This window comes from Zea mays, chromosome 2 (assembly GCF_902167145.1).
Source record: "Zea mays cultivar B73 chromosome 2, Zm-B73-REFERENCE-NAM-5.0, whole genome shotgun sequence".
Classification (NCBI taxonomy): Eukaryota; Viridiplantae; Streptophyta; class Magnoliopsida; order Poales; family Poaceae; genus Zea; species Zea mays.
In genome coordinates, this window is record NC_050097.1 from 50,741,249 (window position 1) to 50,765,012 (window position 23,764).

The following is a 23,764-nucleotide window of genomic DNA, read 5'->3' on the forward strand; positions in this document are numbered from 1 at the left end:
ACAGAGTTGGTGGTGGTGTTGTGTCGCTTCGGCGGGTCCAGGGCTGGGAAGACACTCTCATTCTCTCGCCCTTCTTGGATTGACGCCTGGTGCGGGTGCCTCTCGGTTTGGAGCTGCTCCGGCTGGGCTTCTTTCTTCGCTTACGTGCTCTCTCCCTATATATCTAGCGGTATACTACCTATGTCGCCTCTAGATGCCTATGTCTTCGTCGTGTCCTTCTCCGCAATGAACAGGTATGTCTGCCTCTTCGCTTCCCCTCCTGCTCTACGAAACCTTGGAAGTGGGGGAGGCGATGGATGGGGGTCTCTGATTTGATGCCTATGGTACCCGTGCGTTCATAAAAAATATTATGCGAAGAGCGAGCAATCAATAAAAAATCTTGAGATCTTTTTGGTGGATAATTTATGTGGATATTTTTGTGAGACATCACAACGCTAACCGACTAGTAAACCATAAAAGGTCATCGTGACTTGTAAATTAAATCAATCACAACAAACCTAAATAATTATTATATCACTAAAGTGGGAGGAAATAGTGATGAAGTGTAGCTAATTCCATTCCTTCATGCAAAACATCAACTATACGGATTGTGTAATGTAAGACTAAATATCTCAGCAAGAAATTTTGTTTTGGTAGGCTATTTAAGCCATAAGTTAAGTAAAACAACGATTTAACACACAATCACACTTAGAGAATAGACACGATATATGAAAGGAACACAGACACCTAATGGGGAGGGGTGAATTAAAACTTCTAAAAATCTCATTAATTTGGACCACAAATAAATCTCCTAAACAATAGGGGTGAAAACGGGCGGATACGGACGGATATTAGCTCATCCTGTATCCTAGCCTAATGTATTTAAAACGGATTCAGGATCGGATACGGATAGTTAGAAACGGGACGGATACGGATACAGGGACCGGATATTTATCCGGGCGGATAAGTGACGGATACGGATATTATTTGATCGGATATCGGATACTTGTCGGATAATGCATTAATTGGTTATCAAAAAATATTCTTGTTCCCACGTAAAAATGGTAAAGTGAAGTATTGATTATGTTGAAACTTGGATACTTAGAGTGATTTCACGTGTAACTCACGCAATAAATGGAAATAAAATAGAAGAAACGTTGACATCCTGTAGATTTTATGGTCCCATTATTTTTTATGACTATATGTGGCCATATGTTGTACCTTCGTATAATTTCATAGATTTCTGAGGCTATTTATACATTATTAATTTCTTTCTACATAAAATCATCAAAGTATAATTAAAATTCATAAATACACTAGTTTTGATCCAACATTGCAAAAAACTTACCAAAACAAATAAACATTCTATTCAAATAAAACCTCAAGTCGCCACATGAAATGATAAGCGAAATATTAATTATGTTAAAACTTCGATACATAAAATGATTTCACATGTAACTCACGCAATAAGTGGGAGTAGAATGGAAGAAACACCAACATCTTGTGGATTTTATAGTCCAAATGTTTTTGAGAACTATATGTGGATATATGTTGTGTCCCCGTAAAAATTCATGATTTTTTTAGGCTATTTGGTGTATTATTAATTTCTTGTTGTAGAAAATCATCAAAATACAATTAAATTCATAAAAATATAATAGCGTCGACCGAAAATAGCAAATAAGTTACCAATATTAATAAATAGTTTATAAAAAAGATAATCCTAAGTTCCCACATGGATATAATCTTAAGTCCTCACATGAAAATGATAAAGTCTATTATTTTGATATAAATTTAGACATTATTTTAATGATTTTGACCTAAAGATATGTTTAAACAAAAATGTGATGTACTACAAAGTTATAGATCTCTTCAAGCTCTACAATTTTCATATAAACTTTATCTTCATCCGATTTCATATGTAAAAGTTATGATTTTATAACTATATTATTATGCAGAAAAAGAAAAAACGGGTACCCGAATTTCGGGTACCCGTATCCGACCCGAATATCCGGGTATTTACCGGGTAGTACTCGCTCCGTATCCGACCCGAATCCGAAGCTATACTATTCGGGTATTACCCGTATCCGTCCCGGATTAAAAAATATCTGTATCTGTATCCGAAAAATGGTCCCGAATCAGTATCCGTATCCGGTACCCGTTTCGGGTACCCTGCCCGTTTTCACCCCTACTAAACAAAACCTATGCAAATAACTAAGTAACAATGTGCAAACTAGGTTTTGTACAAGTGTTGTTATCTCTACCGCAGAAGAAGTTATGCAACCTAAGTTCCAATCCTAAATACTCTAACTAGGAATAAAGAGATTGCAATTTAAGTACTTATTGTAAATGTGGAAGCTAAAGAGCCAAGATAGAGATTGCAAACTCCCGTGGACACACCGATATTTTTACCGTCGTATCCAGAACCGTGCAATGTTCTGACTAATCCTCATTGGTGCTCCTACGCAAAGGGTAGCCCACGTGGGGCCAAGCACCATGGTCGAGTAAGTCCGTAGAGAGCCGCGGACCTTCTCCACGCGCAAGTGGTGTTCCGCTTCCGGCTCCTCTTAGATGCTCCTTGTCGTCTCCACTATCAAGCTTCCGGTCGAATCATCATGGGCCTCTTTCCCTCCAGTACACGGTGGCAGCTACACCACAAACACGGTTGATGCAGTCTCGCAATACTCCCATCCCACTTTGCACAATATTACAATGGCGCGTGCAAGAGCCGAGGGGGGTTTGAGGATTTTTATAAATTCACTCAACAAACTAGGAACAACCTAGAGCAAGCATAATAGTGGCCTAACTAACCTAAGCACTTCACAAAGCATCTACGCTAATCACCGAGTGATTATATTAAGCACTTGGGTGTTTGAAGCCTTAAAGATGTGTATCATTGTCGTTGTTTGGATCAGTGGACCTAACCAACCAGTGAAATAGTGTCGCGTGCCCTAGACCCAGATGGTGATGTGAGTTGACACAAGTGGTTTATCCTGGTTTGGGCTATGAAAAGCCCTACTTCCAGCAGAGGAGGGATGATGCTTAAATTACTCGCACCAAAGTGCTCGCAATAGGGGTTACAGGCACAGCGGGAGAGGGGAGGATCCCAAGCCCCAGGAGGTGATTGAGGCAAGTGCCAATACCGAGTGGAGGAGGAGACAGATGATCTATTTGTCCCCTTGAGGAGTCGTAGATTGTCCTATTTATAGGCCCATGGCGGCTTCCTGGAGGATGGGAGTTGGCAGCATAGTTGTGAGTGGACGTCTTGCGTACCTTGTAGGTGGTATGATCTTGTACGACGTTGTGGACTTGCGCTTTCTTGTTTGCTGCTGAGAGTCGAGGTTGAAGCCGAGGGTTGGGCCACGTTCTTGAGTACCTCTGGGGAGGGGTTGCCCATACTGTAGTGGTTGACACAATGCAAAGTATGGAAAAAAGTTTCTTAGAGGATGCGTCAGCTCTATTGTATCTGATGATATTGGGGGCGCCCTCCGTCACAGATATCGAGGGTAGAACCATGCTCGGGCGAGGCAGAAGTCCGCCCTAGGTCGCGACCGAGCTTGACCTGAGATTTAGTGACGAGCACCATAGTTCGAAGGAATGGCCTCCTCCGGGATTCGCGGGGGAGCAGGTAGCCGAGACCGGGCTCGAGCGAGGAGGAGTTTGTTCCAAGGACGAGCTCTACGTCGGGTAAGACAGAGTTCACGCCCGAGGGCCGATCCACGCTCCTGTTGTATTACATGTCGCATCAGGGGATGTCAGGCAGCGTGCACACGCGTAATCATAGTGGTGAATCTTTCGACAAGACTGCGGTCCCGTCGTCCCTGTACGCTTGTAGCCCTATGTCGGGTAGGTACGCGCATTGAATGTGGTTGTTCCCCCATGGCCCTCGGGCGAGCCCTGTCACAAGTGCTGCCTTTCTTGCCCAAGACGGGCTCGGGCGAGGCAGACATGACTTCCTAGGGGTGTGGGGGCCTCGGGTAGGACGAAGACACACTCGAGCTCACACTTCGTCCGAGATTGGGCTCGGCCAAGGCGGAGTCCTTGATTGTTGAGGTTGAGGTTCAGGTACGTACCTTGATGGTGTCCTTAGGTGTTTAGCGCTTTTTAGGGCGATAATTGGGGTACCCCTAATTATCGTACCTGATAATCATATATGTTGGTATGTTGCTTGGGCTCCCACATCTTCAAATGCCCAGCTATGAGGTATTTATAGAGCCCCCATCCAATTCTAGCCGTTGGGGACAAAGCAACAACTTTTTATCTACGACGCATCGGACCGGTCTAATGCACATCGAACGGCTGTCTGGATCCCCATGTCAAGTAGTTGTTGGCCTCTGATAGTACTATAGTCGGTCCGGTGCCTCCATGTTAGACGACTGTTGGAGACTAGCCGTTGGACCTCGGGTCCGAAGCACCACCGGACTAGTCTGGTTAGCCAGCTGGCCGAGAGCATGTTTGCAGAGTTCTCTGGGTAACCGGTTCGGTGAACTAGTCGATAGCCTAGTCTTGGATTTCTTAAGTCTTTTTCACTTGGGCTCTTTTGGTCTTGTGTTTTGGACTTCTGTTGAATATTTGAGAGTATTCTATATGTCTTTTAGGTCTTCTTTTGAGGTGTTGCATCCTTAGAGCCTCAGTTGAATCCACTTCACATCCTGTGAACTATAAAACACAAATATCTGGAAAACATTAGTTCACTGGTTATGTTGTTCATCAAACACAAAAATTATTTAGATAAATGGGTCAGGATCCATTTTCCTTACAATATAATATTAACGTAAAATGAGTGAAATCCACTTAAAAATAGTCAGATGATAGAGTTTCATAATAATGACATATAACTTAAATATACTATGTGAATCCGTATGAATGCAATATAAAATGACTCATGTCTGCGCACCTATGGCTGGATATCAAGTCAGCTCGGCTCGTCTGAGTTCGAGATGGCTCGTTAAGCTAACGAGCTGGTTCGGCTCAGCTCGTTAGCTCATGAGCTAGAGCAGATAAAAAATCAATATGTATATAATAATCAATTTCTAATTAATTTCAAACTAATTTAAAAATAAAAAATAGTAATTATACTCATAGTTTCATGGAACACATCAATGTAACACCAAATTGACACAACTCATCAATTCATAATTCACACACATGTTCATCAGTTTAACCCATAGTTATATTCACATAGACCAATTTAACACATAGACACAGTTCATCAATCATTAGTTTAACTCATAGGCCATAGACACCACACATACATATAACATGTCCATCAATTGTTACATAAATGATATGCAGATAGTTTTATTTTGCTGAAATATGATAGCTCGTTTATCTCGTGAGCTGGCTCGCTAACAAACTGAGAGCACCTAGAGGGGGTGAATAGGTGATCCTGTGAAATTAAACACTAAATAGCCACAAAACTTAGTTATAGAGGTGTTAGTGCGACTAAGTAGTTTTGAGGCGAGTTCTTGTGGACAAAACAATCACAAAAAAAGCAATCACAAGAGACACGCGATTTTATCCCGTGGTTTGGCCAAGTAACACTTGCCTACTTCCACGTTGTGGCGTCCCAATGAACGAGGGTTGCACTCAACCCCTTTCAAGTGATCCAATGATCAACTTGAATACCACTTCTTTCTTCCTTATAGTATTTCTCCCGTTTGCGAGGAATCTCCACAAGTTGGAGCCTCTCGCCCTTACAATAAAGATCACAAAGAAGGCACAAGAGTAAGGCTAGGAGAGCAACACACACAACACACAAATCTGCAGCACGCACACGCACACAAGCCAAGACTTGAGCTCAAAACGTAGCACAAAGAGTTCACAACTCGAACGGAGCTCAAATCACTAACACAATCGATCAAATGCGCGGAGGCGGAGTGTGGGAGTCTTAGAATGCTTAGTGAATGCTTGGGTTACTCCTCCATGCGCCTAGGGGTCCCTTTTATAGCCCCAAGGCAGCTAGAAGTCGTTGAAGACAAACTTGGAAGGCAATTCCTGCCTTCTGTCGAGTGGCGCACCGGATAGTCCGGTGCACCACCGGATAGCCACTGTAGCTTGTCCAGTGCGCGATTTCCTTCCAAATCGGGCACAAACGACTGTTGCAGCTCCGGTCTCGTTGGCGAGCCGGAGACTGTCTGGTGCACACCGGACAGTCTGATGCCCCTCGCCGACCGTTGGAGCTACCACGCGTCGCCCGCAGATTTTGTGGCCGACCGTTGGCTCACCGGACAGTCCGGTGCACCACCGGACAGTCCGGTGAATTTTAGCCACGTCGCCTTTCTTCATTCCCGAGAGTAACGAGTTCGCCTTGGATGACCCACCAGACAGTCCGGTGCACCACCGGACAGTCCGGTGAATTATAGCCGTACGCCGCCGTCGAATCCCGAGAGCAGCGAGTTCACCGCGGACCAGCCTGGCGCACCGGACAGTCCGGTGTGTCAGACCGAGCTGAAGTTTGGCTACACAGAGCCAAGTCTTTCCATTTCTCTCTCTCTTCTTCTTTAGTCACCGTTTCAAGCACTTGGATAACCATGTTAGTACATAAAACAATTCACCAAGTCTAGAAACATACCTTTTGCCTTGATTTGCACTTCTCACTTTATTTGGCACATAAGAACTTAATTAAACGTGTTGGGCACTTAATCACCAAAATATTATAGAAATTGCCCAAGGGCACATTTCCCTTTCACAAACTGAGTTGGCTCGTTAACGAACCAAACTAGGATGTCATCTCAGCTCGTGAAATAATTCAAACAGGTTGTCCACAAACCGAGCGAGCCAAGCTGTCCACAAACCAAGCGAGCCAACGAGACACAAGTATTTTATCCAGCCCTATTGAAAGTCGCCTAGAGGGGGGTGAATAGGCGGAATCTGAAATTTACAACTTTAAACACACAATACAAGTCGGGGTTAGCGTTAGTACAAATATCAAGTCTAGGAGAGAGGGTGAAAACAAAATAAATGGAAAGCAAGCGAATGAACATGGTGATTTGTTTTACCGAGGTTCGGTTCTGAAAGTCGCCTAGAGGGGGGTGAATAGGCGAAACCTGAAAATTATAACTCTAAATACAAACTAGATCCCTTGATTAGTGATTGGAACAAGATGCACAATTATCGGAGTGTAAAACTAAGTCCCTTGCTTGTAAAGAGTGTTGCTTTCAAAGAATGCAGAATTAGCAAATTAATACAACTAATAAGTTTATGGAATATAGAGAAAGAGGGCTTAGGTAAAAGGAGGAATAACACAAGTTCTTTCTTGCAAGGCGTTGCTTCTCTAAATGAGAATTTAACTTGAGGCAACACAAAATAATATTAGCAAGGAATAGTGCAAGAGAACTTAGAGAGGAAGAAAACAAACAAATCAAAAGCAATAAGCACAAGAGACATGGGTGATTTGTTTTACCGAGGTTCGGTTCTCGAGAACGTAATCCCCGTTGAGGAGTCCACTAAGGACGGGTCTTTTTCAACCCTTTCCCTCTCTCCACCGATCACCAAGACCAGCGAGCTCTTCTTCTTCTTTGTCAACAAGAGACCGAAGTCTCCGCAAGGCCAACCACAAAGATAAGTGGCTCTTGCTAGCTTTACAATGAATGGGAGTCAAAACTCCACGCTCAAATGATCACAAGATGTAGCACACACTTTCTCTCAATGAATCCTACAAGGCACTAGTGCTAAACTCACATGAGTAGCTCTCTTTTGCTCATCTCTCTTTTGTGGCACTTGTGTTGCTTGTTGTGGCCTAAATATTGTGTATGAGGTAGATCAATGAATGGAAGTGGTTGGGAGGGCTTGGATATGTCAACTATATGACTTGGAATGTTGCTTGGGCTCCCACACTTTGAAGTGGCTGGTTGGGGTGGTATTTATAGCCACCAACCAAATTGTAGCCGTTGGGAAGGCTGCTGGCGATGGGCGCACCAGGCACTGTCTGGTGCGCCAGCCACGTCACCCAACCGTTAGGGTTCAGACGGTTTTGACCGTTGGAGCTCTAACAGCTTGGGCCACCGGACAGTCCGGTGCTGCACCGGACAGTCACTGTTCACTGTCCGGTGCGCCTTCTGGCGCTGCTCTTACTCTACGCGCATTGTCCGCGCACTGTAGCGCTTTTGCAGGTGTCCGTTGGAGTCGACCGTTGCGCTGGAGCCGCTGCTCCACTGGCACACCGGACAGTCCGGTGGCACACCAGACGGTCCGGTGAATTATAGCGGAGCGGCTCCCCAGAAACCCGAAGGTGAAGAGTTTGAGGCGATCGCCCCTGGTGCACCGGACACTGTCCGGTGCACCAGACCAGGGTTCTCTTCAGTTTCTTTTGCTCCTTTCTTTTGAACCCTAACTTAGTTCTTTTTATTGGTTTGTGTTGAACCTTTAGCACCTGTAGAACATATAATCTAGAGGAAACTAGTTAGTCCAATTATTTGTGTTGGGCATTTCAACCACCAAAATCATTTAGGAAAAGATTTGACCCTATTTCCCTTTCAATCTCCCCTCTTTGGTAATTGATGCCAACACAAACCAAAGCAAATATATAAGTGCAGAATTGAACTAGTTTGCATAAGGGAAGTGCAAAGGTTGCTTGGAATTAAACCAATTTACATTTTCATTAGATATGCATGGACTGCTTTCTTTCTTTTTAACATTTTGGACCACTCTTGCACCACTTGTTTTGTTTTTGCAAATTCTTTTGGAAAATCTTTTCAAAGTCCTTTTGCAAATAGTCAAAGGTATATGAATAAGATTGCAAGAAGAATTTTCAAGATTTGAAATTTTCTCTCCCTGTTTCAAATGCTTTTTCCTTTTACTTAAACAAAACTCCCCCTGAATGAAATTCTCCTCTTAGTGCTCAAGAGGGTTTTACCAATTGAAAGAAGATTAACAATTTAATACTAATTTGAAAAATACTAACCAATTGAAAAACTTCTTTTAAAAAACTTTGAATTTTGTGGTGGTGCGGTCCTTTTGCTTTGGGCTTAATATTTCTCCCCCTTTGGCATTAATTGCCAAAAACAGAGTCTTTTGAGAGCCCTATTTATCTTTCCCCCCCAAAAAATATAAGTTAAAGATTATACCAATTGGAGAGATGGCGAAATACCGGCAAAGGGTAAACAATACCGATGGAGTTGAGTGGAAGCTTTTGTCTTTGCTGAATACTCAATTTTCCTTTCAATCTAAGACTAATGCAAGAAATACTCATGGAAGCACATTAGTCTTAGCCTTGACACAAGAGGAATAAGAAATATGTATGTGTACCAACTGAAAGAGATATGATCAAAAGGATATGTCAATTGAGCTCTTTCATAGGTCGATATAATATATATTGCCCCCCTAAATATGTGCCTTGAGAGGAATACATATTTTGGCCTTAAATGCCAAATGCACATAGTGAGGTTAATAAGAACATATCTATATCATAGACAAAGTGAAGCGCATTGTGTCATAATAAAAGTGGAATGCTCACGACAGACTATGCACTTATGAAAGCATGTTATAAACATCTTAAGCATTTACCCTTAAGGATTTCAAAGAGGATTAAGGAACCTCCACCTTTGGAACAAAGGTAGCTTATCCTCGTTACAAGGTTAAGCTTTAAGCTCTTTGACAATAAAATTACTTCACCTAGTTTTAACAAAAATGCATTAATGCAAGAATGAGGTTAAAGTAGGTATGAAGCAGGGATAATGCATAGACATGCTTTCTCTTCCTTTTATACATGATATTCAAAGAATATATAGGAAGATTTAGGTACACGTGTAAATGAGAGGAAGCGGTTTTACCCTTATGTACCTTCACATAGAGATGCTCTTTCATTGTGCTTTGTGCTAAGTCTTGGTTACTTAAGACCTATATTAAAGATAATATATGGAAATATTTTGCACAATAGAGAGTTCTACAACTGGTGATCCTTTTCTAAGTTAGAGTTATCACATATCAAGTAGATCACAAATTGCAGAAATTTACCCTGAATTCTCCTTTTAAACTTAGTGCATTTCAAGAGAGAAATTGATTGATAGTATATGAGGCACTAAGCAATATAAGAGTCAATTCAAGTCATTCAATTTATAACAGTTGCGATCAAAAGAACAACATATGCATTAAATTATCAAATAAGCTTAAAATAGGAGAATCTAGTAAATATACTACTTTAACAGTGAAAGTTACAATCCTTGATAAAGGTGACATTACTTTACCAAGTTGAATTGATTTGAAGTAGCATACTTCATTCTCATATTTGAGACTATATGAGATTACTAAGATAAAGTGTTAGTCTCAATATAATCAAGATATAGAAATAGGCCCCCCTAAAGATATGCATCAAGTATTTGAACGAATTGAATAGATGCACTTATTTTTAGAGACGAATAGGGAGAAGCATTATATAACTTGATCAAGGCTTATAAGATTTGCAATAAACAACTTATGCCTAGTATTCTTACAATGAAAAAGATTTAGAAAACTTACAACCACACCATTGATTGTTTTTAAGATCTTACTGTCCAAGTAGGTGTTGTTGTTCTTGATGTCTTCCTTTTCTTTTGAGTGTCCTCCCTTTGTAGTTGTCTCCTTTTCTTTTCAAACTTAAAAATACTCAAAAAGGATATTAGAAGTACAAGGGAGTATATGATAAATGATGAATTCTTTTAGATAAGAGATATAAACAATTCGTCATCCACAAGTCACACAGACATGAAGTAACATCCTTAATATTAGTGCACATCATTGAAAAGAGGAATATGCACTTTTAAACATTTCTAATCAATCATAGTAAGTTTACTTCTTCATATTGGATTTATTAACATAGCTTATTAGCATATTAATACGAGAACATATATAGCAAAGGTATAAATTAGATTCTAATAGACTGGTGCACATATAAAAGCAAGATTATATGTACTTTTAGCCATCTTAGTTAACTAATGAATCTAATCTTCACACTGGTAGATTAAGATAATTTAGAATAAAAACCAATTGAATGGGAACCATTATTGATTAAGAAGATGAGTTCCCTTACCTTTGCTTCTACCTTTCTTCTTTTAGGTGAAGAGCAACCCTTGAGGCTTGTGTCTTTTAATAAATTGAGTATGCACTTACTCTCTTGTAGATTTTCATAAATATACTCAAGAGATATGTCATTAGTAACACAAGCACTAGTTTCCCTTTTTGTAATCTTTTTGAGAAGGAATGAAAAGTAGATTACTAAAGCATGGAAACTTCATATCATGAACTAGATTATTATGTTATGCTCAGTTTTAACTCATAAAACAAGCATAGCCAATTTCTTAAGATTATGGGAACAAATCTAATTCATAACATGGAGAGCGATGAATGTAGAAGAATCATATCCAATTTAAGCAAGAGGAAATACATCATAAATCATTGGAATGATTTTTCTTTTCATGTTAGATTACGCATTTCCATAGAGAAACTTATTCTCTATATGTGAGACTACTTAGGTCAAATAGACAAAAGCATTAGTCTCACGATCCTAGTCATAAAGAGATATTCCCTTTATAAGTGTCCTAAGGATTTGAATTCCCTATATGACACCTTATTCTTTTAAGAACTTGGAATATGTCTCTATGTCTAGACCATGGCAATAATGGGATGATTAGTGTAAAACATGCCATATAGTACTTACAATAATTTAAAGCATGTAGATTGCCATGATATTGAAATGATGAAAATTCAATCTACCATATGAGAGGAACTTTCTCTAAAGAATGGTGATATAATTTGATAATATTCTTAAGTGCTTCCTTTTTCTATGTGACTACACAAGACACAAGAGAAATGGTAATTGAATATACTTGCACTTAAAGACATAAGTGTTACCATCCTTTGTCTTTCCTCCATGTTGTAGGCTTTAGTTTTTCCACACAGGATAATCCTACAACATCAATATCTTGCTCTAGATGATATGCGTTTTTTTGGATATGTAAACTCAAAATAACCTTGGGTCAAGCTTAGATATATATAACATTGTAAGATTGATAGCTTGAGTTAACAAGAATTGAATTAACCCGCTCAAGCACTTCCAAAGCTTCATATCATCTCCTTTCCCCTGCCAAACTTGTCAAGCATATTTTAGTCCCCATCGCTTGATGGGTCCATCAAGGTTAGTCAACAAAGATCTAGGAACCCAAATGTCCTTTGTGTTAGCACTTGGTAAACTCATTACCTTTCTAGCACAAGTTGCAATTTTGGGTTGCCTAGTTACATGTGAATTAATTGACAAGCTGGAAGCGGGATAGTTACTGTCGGTACCCTGAATCAGGGGTACCCCTTACTACAGTATGAAGACACGGTGCTCGCGCGGCTATCTCTAGTCGCGTGGTGAACAGCACCCGACCCCTCCACGTGGGCGGCTCCGGGGCTGCCACATGGCCAGAAGAGACGATATACTCCAAGGTGGCGACAGTGGGTCCGGACCCCCACGAGAAAATGCCAGACCCCTGGATGCACAATCTGGACCTCTAGGCGAGGTTCAAAACCTCCACAGGTACAAACCAGACCCCGGGACGGGTCCCGGACCCCTCAGGAGGGGTCCGGGCTACTCACAGTAGGGTCCCGGGATTCCAAGGCAAAGAATACCCAGGCCTTAATCAAGGCCAAGCGGGGGTCCGGTGCTGACACGTGTCCGGACCATACCGCGAGCGCTCCCACTCCCCGCTCAGGCGGAGACCCGATGCTGCCACGTGGCCTACTGCCCGTGACATTAGCCAGCGGGCGGAGCCAGACGTAAGGCCTTCGGGCCACGCGGCCTCTGCATTTATTGCGGAGGAGGCGCGTCGCCTGTCAAGCTGGCAGGTGATGTGCCGCCTCAGCATTAAATACGCACTGTCTACTCCACTGACAAGCGATGTGCCGTCTCAGCATTTAATGTGCCCTGTCCACTCTGCTGACGGGCGGTGGCCAGGCCATCCTGCAGGCGGCGTGCCCGTCCGCTCCAGTGGCAGGCAGTACGCCCGTGCTGCAGCATACGTTGTGTTCATCATCACTCGTACGTTGCTAGTGAAGCTTCCGCTGCACGCCGATACTACGCAGGCTGCTGATATCAGGGCGCAAGGAGATTGCACTGGCGACCAACATTATTTGCTCCAAGTATTACATCCGTTATGTCCCTGGGCCCGCATGTCGGGGCTCAGCACCCTTGTACGTACCCCCTTCAGCTATAAAAGGGGAGGCACGCAACGTTACAACTCAAGCTCAAAAAAGCTCACTTAAGGTCACTCAGACACACTTTGACCCAGCTCAGGCTCACAAGTTCATACAAGCTCTCAGGCTCAATACATCACATAGTAGAGTAGGGTATTACGCTTCGGCAGCCCGAACCACTCTAAAACCTTGTGTGTTCTTGTGTTCGTTCATAGCTTAGTAGATAGGCAAAACGCTTAGGCCCCTCCTCATCTTAGGATTTAGGGCGGGTGCGTTCCGCCACCCGACCGGAGAATTTCCTCTCCGACATTTGGCGCACCAGGTAGGGGCTTAGGCTTTGAGTTTTTGCTTGTTCTTCTTCTCGACATCATGGTCCACATCGTCGAGCACCAAGATATCGTGCCCGAGGACTTCATGCTGGAGGAGGAGGCTGCCTCTTCCACACCTCGGGCCACCAACCTCCTAGTGCCTAGTGCGGCGGCTGCTGTGCACCCAGCGCGGCAGCACACTCCCGCACAAACATCCAGGGCGTCTAGGGCAGCACCAGGCACGCTGTCTGCAGCTAGGGAACTACTCCGTCACCCCAAGCTCCACGGCCTCACCAGGGGCCATGAAGCAGTGGCCTGACGATGTCGACCGACTGCTCGGCATGGCGCACTCCGGCTCGACCAGGTCGAGGTCGCAGTCATCCCGGCGCCATCATGAGGCGACGACGTCTGTGCGCTCACCCTCGGTGAGGGGTGCACAGACCGACGACCTCTGGGCAGAGCTCAACCGCAGGCGTCCTGGAGAGGATGCCCGAGTCTCCCTGGAGAGGGTGCGGGAGCGCCGACGAAACATCGAGGGTCACAACCTCGATCAAGATTTTGCTGCGGTAGCACCGCAGACCCCAGCGGGTGCCCGGATCCAGGCGGGTGTCCCATTGGCCGGCGTGGGCTCTGCCGCGCTCGCGGATCGTCTCCGCGCGGCAACCTGGCCCCCCAAGTTCTGGCCGCACCTGCCGGAAAAGTACGACGGTACGTCCAACCCATCAGAATTCTTGCAGGTGTACGTCACCGCCATTACGGCAGCAGGTGGAGACACCGTCGTAATGGCAACCTATTTTCATGTTGCCTTGTCTGGGCCTGCCCGAACTTGGCTCATGAACCTTACCCTAGGATCAATCTACTCCCTGGGAAGAGCTCTGCGCGAGGTTCATAGCGAACTTCGCCAGTGCTTACCAGCGGTATGGCGTGGAGGCTCACCTCCATGCAGTGAGGCAGGAGCCCGGGGAAACTCTCTGGACCTTCATCTCTCGCTTCACCAGGGTACGAGGGACTATACCCCGTATCTCCGACGCTTCCATCATCACCGCCTTCCGCCAGGGGGTGCGTGATGAAAAGATGCTGGAGAAGTTGGCCACACATGACGTGGAAACTGTCACCACGCTCTTCGCTCTGGCTGACAAGTGCGTCAGGGCTGCCGAGGGCCGTGCATGGCACTCGGCACCACAGACTAGGGTTGCCCAGACAGGTGGCTTGGGTGCCATCTCTCATGACGGCAAAAAGAAGAAGAACCGCGGCTCCGAGAGGTCGCCGTCTGCTGCTCCGGTCGTCACAGCTGCGATTGGGGGCCGAAACGAGCGCAACAAGCGCCCACGACCGTAGAGGGGTAACAGCGGCTCATGCCCTGTACACCCCAACAGTCGCCATAGCGCCATGGAGTGTCGCGAGATCATCGACCTCGCGAAGCGCGTCAGCGGGCGGCGCGAGCAGTCTTCCAAGGACGGCTCCCCACCTCGCCGCCGACCTGGCAAGGAAAGGGTCGACGACGGCGAGGTGGCTGCGGCTGAACGGGACCTCAGGTATCAATCACCCGAGGGGGACCTGAAGGATGTTTTCGCCGGAGGCTCCGTCTCCGGTGACGACAGCTAGACAGACTGCAATGGGGACCCCGTACTCCTTGGTCTACGGGGTCGAAGCCTGCCTTCCCTCGAAAACCCTTCTGAACTCCCCACGGGTCCAGTATTTTAACGAGTCTATGCAGGAATAGCCATGTCGTAAGGACGTTGACTTCACCAACAAATGCAGATGGCAGGTGCCGATCCGAAATGCACATTGCGACCAGGCGCTCAGGCATTACCACCAACGGTCCGTGCATAGTAGGGAGCTCCGGGTCGGGACCTAGTCCTACGGCGAGTACAGAACCAAGAAGGGATCCGAAATCTCTCCCCCAGCTGGGAAGGACACTTCAAGGTGACGGAAATATGCCGACCCGGGGGAAAAACACCTTGCTACAACTGGAGTACCTCTACCCATCCCCTGGAGCATGGAGCGTCTCCGTAAGTTCTATCCGTAGGAGCAAGTCTGAGGGGTTGAGTTTTTCTCCCTTTTGTAACTAGGTTGAGCATACGTGCACACTAGCCCGATGAGGTTCGCCCTCATAAGCCCGGTCGGTTGGTCTGCACCCATGCATGTCAAGTTATAAAAAGGAGATTTACCCCCTCAGATGTGCTTTTATGATGACTTTATCCCCCAGCACCATGGTTTTATCCCGCAGTGTCCGGATATTATTTTTATCTAACCCGCGCATACAGTTCCCATCCCTGCCGACATGATGACATCCGGATTGAATGGCCAGGCTTGCAGTTTAGGACCCCTCTGTGAAAGCAGGAGGGTCCAGGAGCCTGGGGGTCGGCTCTGGAGAACATGAGCTCATTCCATGGAGAGGTCCGGAGCTGTGTAGCCGCTTAGCCTGGTTCCATACCCTAGGCCTGCACACTCCACCACTCTGTGATGAGTACCCTAGTATTTGGAGTTATAGTCCTGTGGGTCCGGTAACCTAGGGTCCGGTTCTGGAGAATGGATGCTTGTCTCCTAGGGTGGTCCGGAGCCGTGTAGCCGCTTAGCTTGGTCCCGTACCGTAAGCCTGCACACTCCACTACTCTGTGACGGGTGTCTTAGTATCTAGAACCGTGGTCCAAGGGGTCCGGACACACAACTTGGCTTCCTAGGCTAAATCCTGCAGGTCCCATGCCTGTATCAAAGGATGGCTAGTATCAGGCGATGGGTCCTATGGGTGTGTGCTACTAACGCTCCCTAGCCGAAGCTGTGTTCAAGTCCAGGTCCCAGTCGAGGCTGCCTCCTGGGGGCCGTTCCCAACTCTTTTAGGTATGCTAGTATCCAGTCTTGACACGTCGAGCCTACATCCCAGGGGGCCAGGTACCAGGGAGGAGTCAGCAACGCCACACACAACAGGGACAAATAGGATGCAGTAAGTGCTAATACTGCTCGATAAATAATACTCAAAAGTACCTTACAAAAACAAAGTTATTACTTCCGCCTTTAAGCGGGACCCTAGCCTTATGTTTATAGGTATGACCTACTCGACATCAGTAGGGTCGCGCTGGAAGCGCGCGACCGCCATCTCCACGGCGTACGGCGTCTTGTACGACCTCCTGGGTAGCGTCTTCAGCAGCTAGGCCAGCAGTCACCATTGGAGGCGGCACCGAAGCCATCAAAGCCAAAGAGATGGAGTCGTAGCACGGCTCGCTTCCCACCCCAAAGAGTTGGGGGCACGAGGGATGGAGCCGCAGCTCAGCCCGCTGTCCACCTTCACAAGGCTGGTGAACATCCTTCCCTTCGAATGCTGGAGGAAGAAGCGGGAAGAAGTGTCGCCCCCACGGACACCTTGCAGAGGTAGGCGATGATGGCCGCCTGAAGGATGAAGCAGGGCGTAAAGTGTTGAGGTTGGAGGCCAAGCCCCTCCAGCAGCAGCACGAAGAAAGACAGGATCGACAGCACCAACCCGCTGGGGAGGTTGGAGACGAAGAACACAAACTCTCCGGCGGCGAGATCGCCGTGAGGAGAGGCACCGACACAGATCTTTCTGGCGAACGCCGACACACCCCATCCGAGCAGGTTGAGCACCAAGTTGAGTGCCACCTCGGGCTGGAGGCGCTCGGGAGGGTCTAGCAAGGCCATGGTGGCTACGACGGCAGAAGAGCGCGAAGAACTCGAGGGCGAAAGGGCGCTGCGAGTGATGAGAATGGCTACCACGCTCTGGGGAGTCCCTTTTTAAAGAAAGATTCCCCCACTAACGTCCCAAGACGCCGCAGAAGATCTCGCCCGACGCGCGCCAGGGTGACCCAGCCTCTGACACGGGGGCCCGGGCCCACGAGTCATATTCCTTGGGCGTCGGCCTCCATGAGCGGAGAAGTCGAACCGCCGCGTGAGGAGCATGCCACCGTCCGCGGTAGTGCGCCTCTTCATCTCTGCCGAAAGCAGCGGCCCAGCCTCTGACACTGGGACCCGGGCCCACGAGTCATACTCCTTAGGCGTCGGCCTCCGTGTGCGGAGAAGGCGAACCGCTGCGTGAGGAGCACGCCACCGTCCGCGGTAGTGTGCCTCTTCACCTCCGCTGAAAGCAGCAGACCAGTCTTTGACACGGGGGCCCGGGCCCACGAGTCATACTCTTCGGGCGTTGGCCTCCGTGTGCAGGGAAGGCGAACCGCCGTGTAAGGAGCACGCCACCGTCTGCGGTAGTACGCCTCTTCACCTCCGCCGAAACCAACAGCCCAGTCTCTGGCACGGGGGCCCGGGCCCATGAGTCATCCTCCTTGGACGCTAGTTCCTAGGTGCAGAGAAGTCGAACCGCCGCTCGCGCCAGTACCGTGCCTCCTCGGGGCCACCGCAGAAGACAGGGAAGGTGAATTTTAAAAACCAATGTAGCGGTATCGAGGCACCCCGCGCGTGGCCTAGCAAAGCCATCAAGTGCGGAGACCACGGGTCAGTCAGCCACGGGGATAGGCGTGGCAGTTGGCGTGACCAAAGACGGACTGGCAGTGATTACGTCAGCAAGCGCACGGAAGTAGCGCGCCAATCGATGGTCAAGCTTTGGCCCCACCTGCAGGCTCGTATCCTCTCCTGAGGCGGGCCCGGGGGCCACTGTTAGTACCCTGAATCAGGGGTACCCCTTACTACAGTACGAAGACACGGTGCCCGCATGGGTATCTCTAGTCGCGCGGTGAACAGCACCTGACCCCTTGAAAGTCGCCTAGAGGGGGGGAGTGAATAGGGCGAAACTGAAATTCTCAAATATAATCACAACTACAAGCCGGGTTAGCGTTAGAAATATAATTGAGTCCGCGAGAGAGGGTGCAAAACAAATCGCAAGCGAATAAGAAGTGAAACACGTGGATTTGTTTTACCGAGGTTCGGTTCTCGCAAACCTACTCCCCGTTGAGGTGGTCACAAAGACCGGGTCTCTTTCAACCCTTTCCCTCTCTCAAACGGTCCCTCGGACCGAGTGAGCTTTTCTTCTCAATCACTTGGAACACAAAGTTCCCACAAGGACCACCACAAGATTGGTGTCTCTTGCCACAATTACAAGTGAGTTTGATCGCAATGAAGAATCAAAGAAAGAAGAAAGCAATCCAAACGCAAGAGCTCGAAAGAACACAAGCAAATCTCTCTCACTAATCACTAGGGCGTTGTGTGGAGTTTGGAGAAGATTTGATCACTTGGGTGTGTCTAGAATTGAATGCTAGAGCTCTTGTAAGTAGTTGAAGTGGGAAAACTTGGATGGATTGAATGTGGGGTGGTTGGGGGTATTTATAGCCCCAACCACCAAACTAGCCATTTGGTGGTGGCTGACTGTCGTATGGTGCACCGGACAGTCTGGTGCACACCGGACATGTCCTGTGCGCCAGCCACGTCACCAGGCCGTTGGGATTCGACCGTTGGAGCTTCTGACTTCTGGGCCCGCCTGGTTGTCCGGTGCACACCGAACAAGTACTGTAGATTGTCCGGTGCACCATCCCGCGCGTGCCTAACTTCTGCGCGCTTCTGGCGCGCATTAAATGCGCCTGCAGGTGACCGTTGGCGCGAAGTAGCCGTTGCTCAAATTCTCGAGACTGGCGAGTTCCAGAGCCGCTCTTCCTTGGGGCACCAGACACTGTCCGGTGTACACCAGACAGTCCGGTGAATTATAGCGGAGCGCCTCTGGATTTTCCCGAAGGTGAAGAGTTCAGCATGAAGTCCCCTGGTGCACCGGACACTGTCCGGTGGCACACCGGACAGTCCGGTGCGCCAGACCAGGGCACACTTCGGTTATCCCTTTGCTCCTTTGTTGAACCCAATACTTGGTATTTTTATTGGCTTAGTGTGAACCTTTGGCACCTGTATAACTTATACACTAGAGCAAACTAGTTAGTCCAATTATTTGTGTTGGCCAATTCAACCACCAAAATCATTTAGGAAATAGGTGTAAGCCTAATTCCCTTTCAATCTCCCCCTTTTTGGTGATTGATGCCAACACAAACCAAAGCAAATATAGAAGTACATGATAGAACTAGTTTGCATAATGTAAGTGCAAAGGTTGCTTGGATTTGAGCCAATATAAATACTTATAATATATGCATGGATTGTTTCTTCAATTTTTAACATTTTGGACCACGCTTGCACCACATGTTTTGTTTTTGCAAATTCTTTTGTAAATTCTTTTTCAAAGTCCTTTTGCAAATTGTCAAAGGTAAATGATTAAGATTTTGCGAAGCATTTTCAAGATTTGAAATTTTCTCCCCATGTTTCAAATGCTTTTCCTTTGACTAAACAAAACTCCCCCTAAATGAAATTCTCCTCTTAGTGTTCAAGAGGGTTTTGATATATCAATTTTTGAAATACTACTTTACTCCCCCTTTTGAACACAAAAAGATACTAATTTGAAATTTATCAATTGAGAATACTACCAATTGAAAAACTCTCTTTAAAATTAGGTGGTGGTGCGGTCCTTTTGCTTTGGTCTAATACTTTCTCCCCCTTTGGCATGAATCGCCAAAAACGGAGTCATTAGAGCCCTTTTGAAGTACTTTCTCCCCCTTTGGTCATAAATAAATGAGTGAAGATTATACCAAAGAACGGAGTCCTTATCTCCCCAAAGATGGAGAGTTGCTCGGAGTGATGGCGAAGGATGAGTTACAGAGTGGAAGCCTTTGTCTTCGCCGAAGATTCCAATTCCCTTTCAATACACCTATGACTTGGTTTGAAATAGACTTGAAAACACATTAGTCATAGCATATGAAAGAGACATGATCAAAGGTATATAAATGAGCTATGTGTGCAATTCAACAAAAAAAGTTCCTAGAATCAAGAATATTTAGCTCATGCCTAAGTTTGTTAAAAGTTTGTTCATCAAGAGGCTTGGTAAAGATATCGGCTAATTGTTCTTTAGTATTAATGTATGAAATCTCGATATCTCCCTTTTGTTGGTGATCCCTTAAAAAGTGATACCGAATGGCTATGTGTTTAGTGCGGCTATGCTCAACGTGATTATCCGCCATGCGGATTGCACTCTCATTATCACATAGAAGGGGAACTTTGGTTAATTTGTAACCGTAGTCCCTAAGGGTTTGCCTCATCCAAAGTAGTTGTGCGCAACAATGACCTGCGGCAATGTACTCGGCTTCAGCGGTAGAAAGAGCTACGGAATTTTGCTTCTTTGAAGCCCAAGACACCAAGGATCTTCCCAAGAACCGGCAAGTCCCCGATGTGCTCTTTCTATTGATTTTACACCCCGCCCAATCGGCATCCGAATAACCAATTAAATCAAAAGTGGATCCCCTAGGATACCAAAGCCCAAACTTAGGAGTATAAACTAAATATCTCAAGATTCGTTTTACGGCCGTAAGGTGAGCTTCCTTAGGGTCGGCTTGGAATCTTGCACACATGCATACGGAAAGCATAATGTCCGGTCGAGATGCACAAAGATAGAGTAAAGATCCTATCATCGACCGATATACCTTTTGATCAACGGATTTACCTCCCTCGTCGAGGTCGAGATGCCCATTGGTTCCCATGGGTGTCTTGATGGGTTTGGCATCCTTCATTCCAAACTTGGTTAGAATATCTTGAGTATACTTCGTTTGGCTTAGGAAGGTGCCCTCTTGGAGTTGCTTTACTTGAAATCCTAAGAAATACTTCTACTCCCCCATCATAGACATCTCGAATTTCTGTGTCATGATCCTACTAAACTCTTCACATGTAGATTCGTTAGTAGACCCAAATATAATATCATCAACATAAATTTGGCATACAAACAAATCATTTTCAAGTGTTTTGGTAAAGAGTGTAGGATCGGCTTTTCCGACTTTGAATCCATTAGTGATAAGGAAATCTCTAAGGCATTCATACCATGCTCTTGGGGCTTGCTTGAGCCCATAAAGCGCCTTAGAGAGTTTATACACATGGTTAGGGTACTCACTATCTTCAAAGCCGGGAGGTTGCTCAACATAGACCTCTTTCTTGATTGGTCCATTGAGGAAGGCACTCTTCACGTCCATTTGGTAAAGCTTGAAGCCATGGTAAGTAGCATAGGCCAATAATATACGAATTGACTCAAGCCTAGCTATGGGTGCATAGGTTTCACCGAAATCCAAACCTTCAACTTGGGAGTATCCCTTGGCCACAAGTCGAGCTTTGTTCCTTGTCACCACACCATGCTCATCTTGCTTGTTGCGGAAGACCCATTTGGTTCCTACAACCTTTTGATTAGGACGTGGAACTAAATGCCATACCTCATTCCTAGTGAAGTTGTTGAGCTCCTCTTGCATTGCCACCACCCAATCCGAATCTTGAAGGGCTTCATCTACCCTATGTGGCTCAATAGAGGAAACAAACGAGTAATGTTCACAAAAATGTGCAACACGAGATCTAGTGGTTACCCCCTTATGAATGTCGCCGAGGATGGTGTCGACGGGGTGATCTCGTTGGATTGCTTGGTGGACCCTTGGGTGTGGCGGCCTTTGTTCTTCATCCTCCTTGTCTTGATTATTTGCATCTCCCCCTTGATCATTGCCATCATCTTGAGGTGGCTCATTTGCTTGATCTTCTACTTCATCAACTTGAGCTTCATCCTCATTTTGAGTTGGTGGAGATGCTTTCGTGGAGGAGGATGGTTGATCTTGTGCTTTTGGAGGCTCTTTGGATTCCTTAGGACACACATCCCCAATGGACATGTTCCTTAGCGCGATGCACAGAGCCTCTTCAATACCTATCTCATCAAGATCAACTTGCTCTACTTGAGAGCCATTAGTCTCATCAAACACAACGTCACAAGAAACTTCAACTTGTCCAGAGGACTTGTTAAAGACTCTATATGCCCTTGTGTTTGAATCATATCCTAGTAAAAAGCCTTCTACAGTTTTAGGAGCAAATTTAGATTTTCTTCCTCTTTTAACAAGAATAAAGCATTTGCTACCAAAGAATCTAAAATATGAAATATTGGGCTTTTTACCGGTTAGGAGTTCATATGATGTCTTCTTGAGGATTCGGTGAAGATATAACCGGTTGATGGCGTAGCAAGCGGTGTTGACCGCCTCGGCCCAAAACCGATCCGAAGTCTTGTACTCATCAAGCATGGTTCTTGCCATGTCCAATAGAGTTCTATTCTTCCTCTCCACTACACCATTTTGTTGTGGGGTGTAGGGAGAAGAGAACTCATGCTTGATGCCCTCCTCCTCAAGGAAGCCTTCAATTTGTGAGTTCTTGAACTCCGTCCCGTTGTCGCTTCTAATTTTCTTGATCCTTAAGCCAAACTCATTTTGAGCTCGTCTCAAGAATCCCTTTAATGTTTCTTGGGTATGAGATTTTTCCTGCAAAAAGAACACCCAAGTGAAGCGAGAATAATCATCCACAATAACTAGACAGTACTTACTCCCGTTGATGCTTATGTAAGCAATCGGGCCGAATAGATCCATGTGTAGGAGCTCCAGTGGCCTGTCAGTCGTCATGATGTTTTTGTGTGGATGATGGGCTCCAACTTGCTTTCCTGCTTGGCATGCGCTACAAACCCTGTCTTTCTCAAAATGAACATTGGTTAGTCCTAAAATGTGCTCTCCCTTTAGAAGCTTATGAAGATTCTTCATCCCAACATGTGCTAGTCGGCGATGCCAGAGCCAGCCCATGTTAGTCTTAGCAATTAAGCAAGTGTCGAGTTCAGCTCTATCAAAATTCACTAAGTATAGCTGACCCTCTAACACTCCCTTAAATGCTATTGAATCATCACTTCTTCTAAAGACAGTGACACCTACATCAGTGAATAAACAGTTGTAGCCCATTTTGCATAATTGAGATACAGAAAGCAAATTGTAATCTAATGAATCTACAAGAAAAACATTGGAAATAGAATGGTCAGGAGATATAGCAATTTTACCCAAACCCTTTACCAAACCTTGGTTTCCATCCCCGAATGTGATAGCTCGTTGGGGATCTTGGTTTTTCTCGTAGGAGGAGAACATCTTCTTCTCCCCTGTCATGTGGTTTTTGCACCCGCTGTCGATTACCCAGCTTGAGCCCCCGGATGCATAAACCTACACAACAAGTTTAGTTCTTCACTTTAGGTACCCAAATGGTTTTGGGTCCTTTGGCATTAGATACAAGAACTTTGGGTACCCAAACACAAGTCTTTGACCCCTTGTGCTTGCCCCCAACATATTTGGCAACTACCTTACCGGATTTGTTAGTCAAAACATAAGATGCATCAAAAGTTTTAAATGAGATGTCATGGTCATTTGATGCACTAGGAGTTTTCTTCTTAGGCAACTTAGCACGGGTTGGTTGCTTAGAGCTAGATGTCTCACCCTTATACATGAAAGCATGGT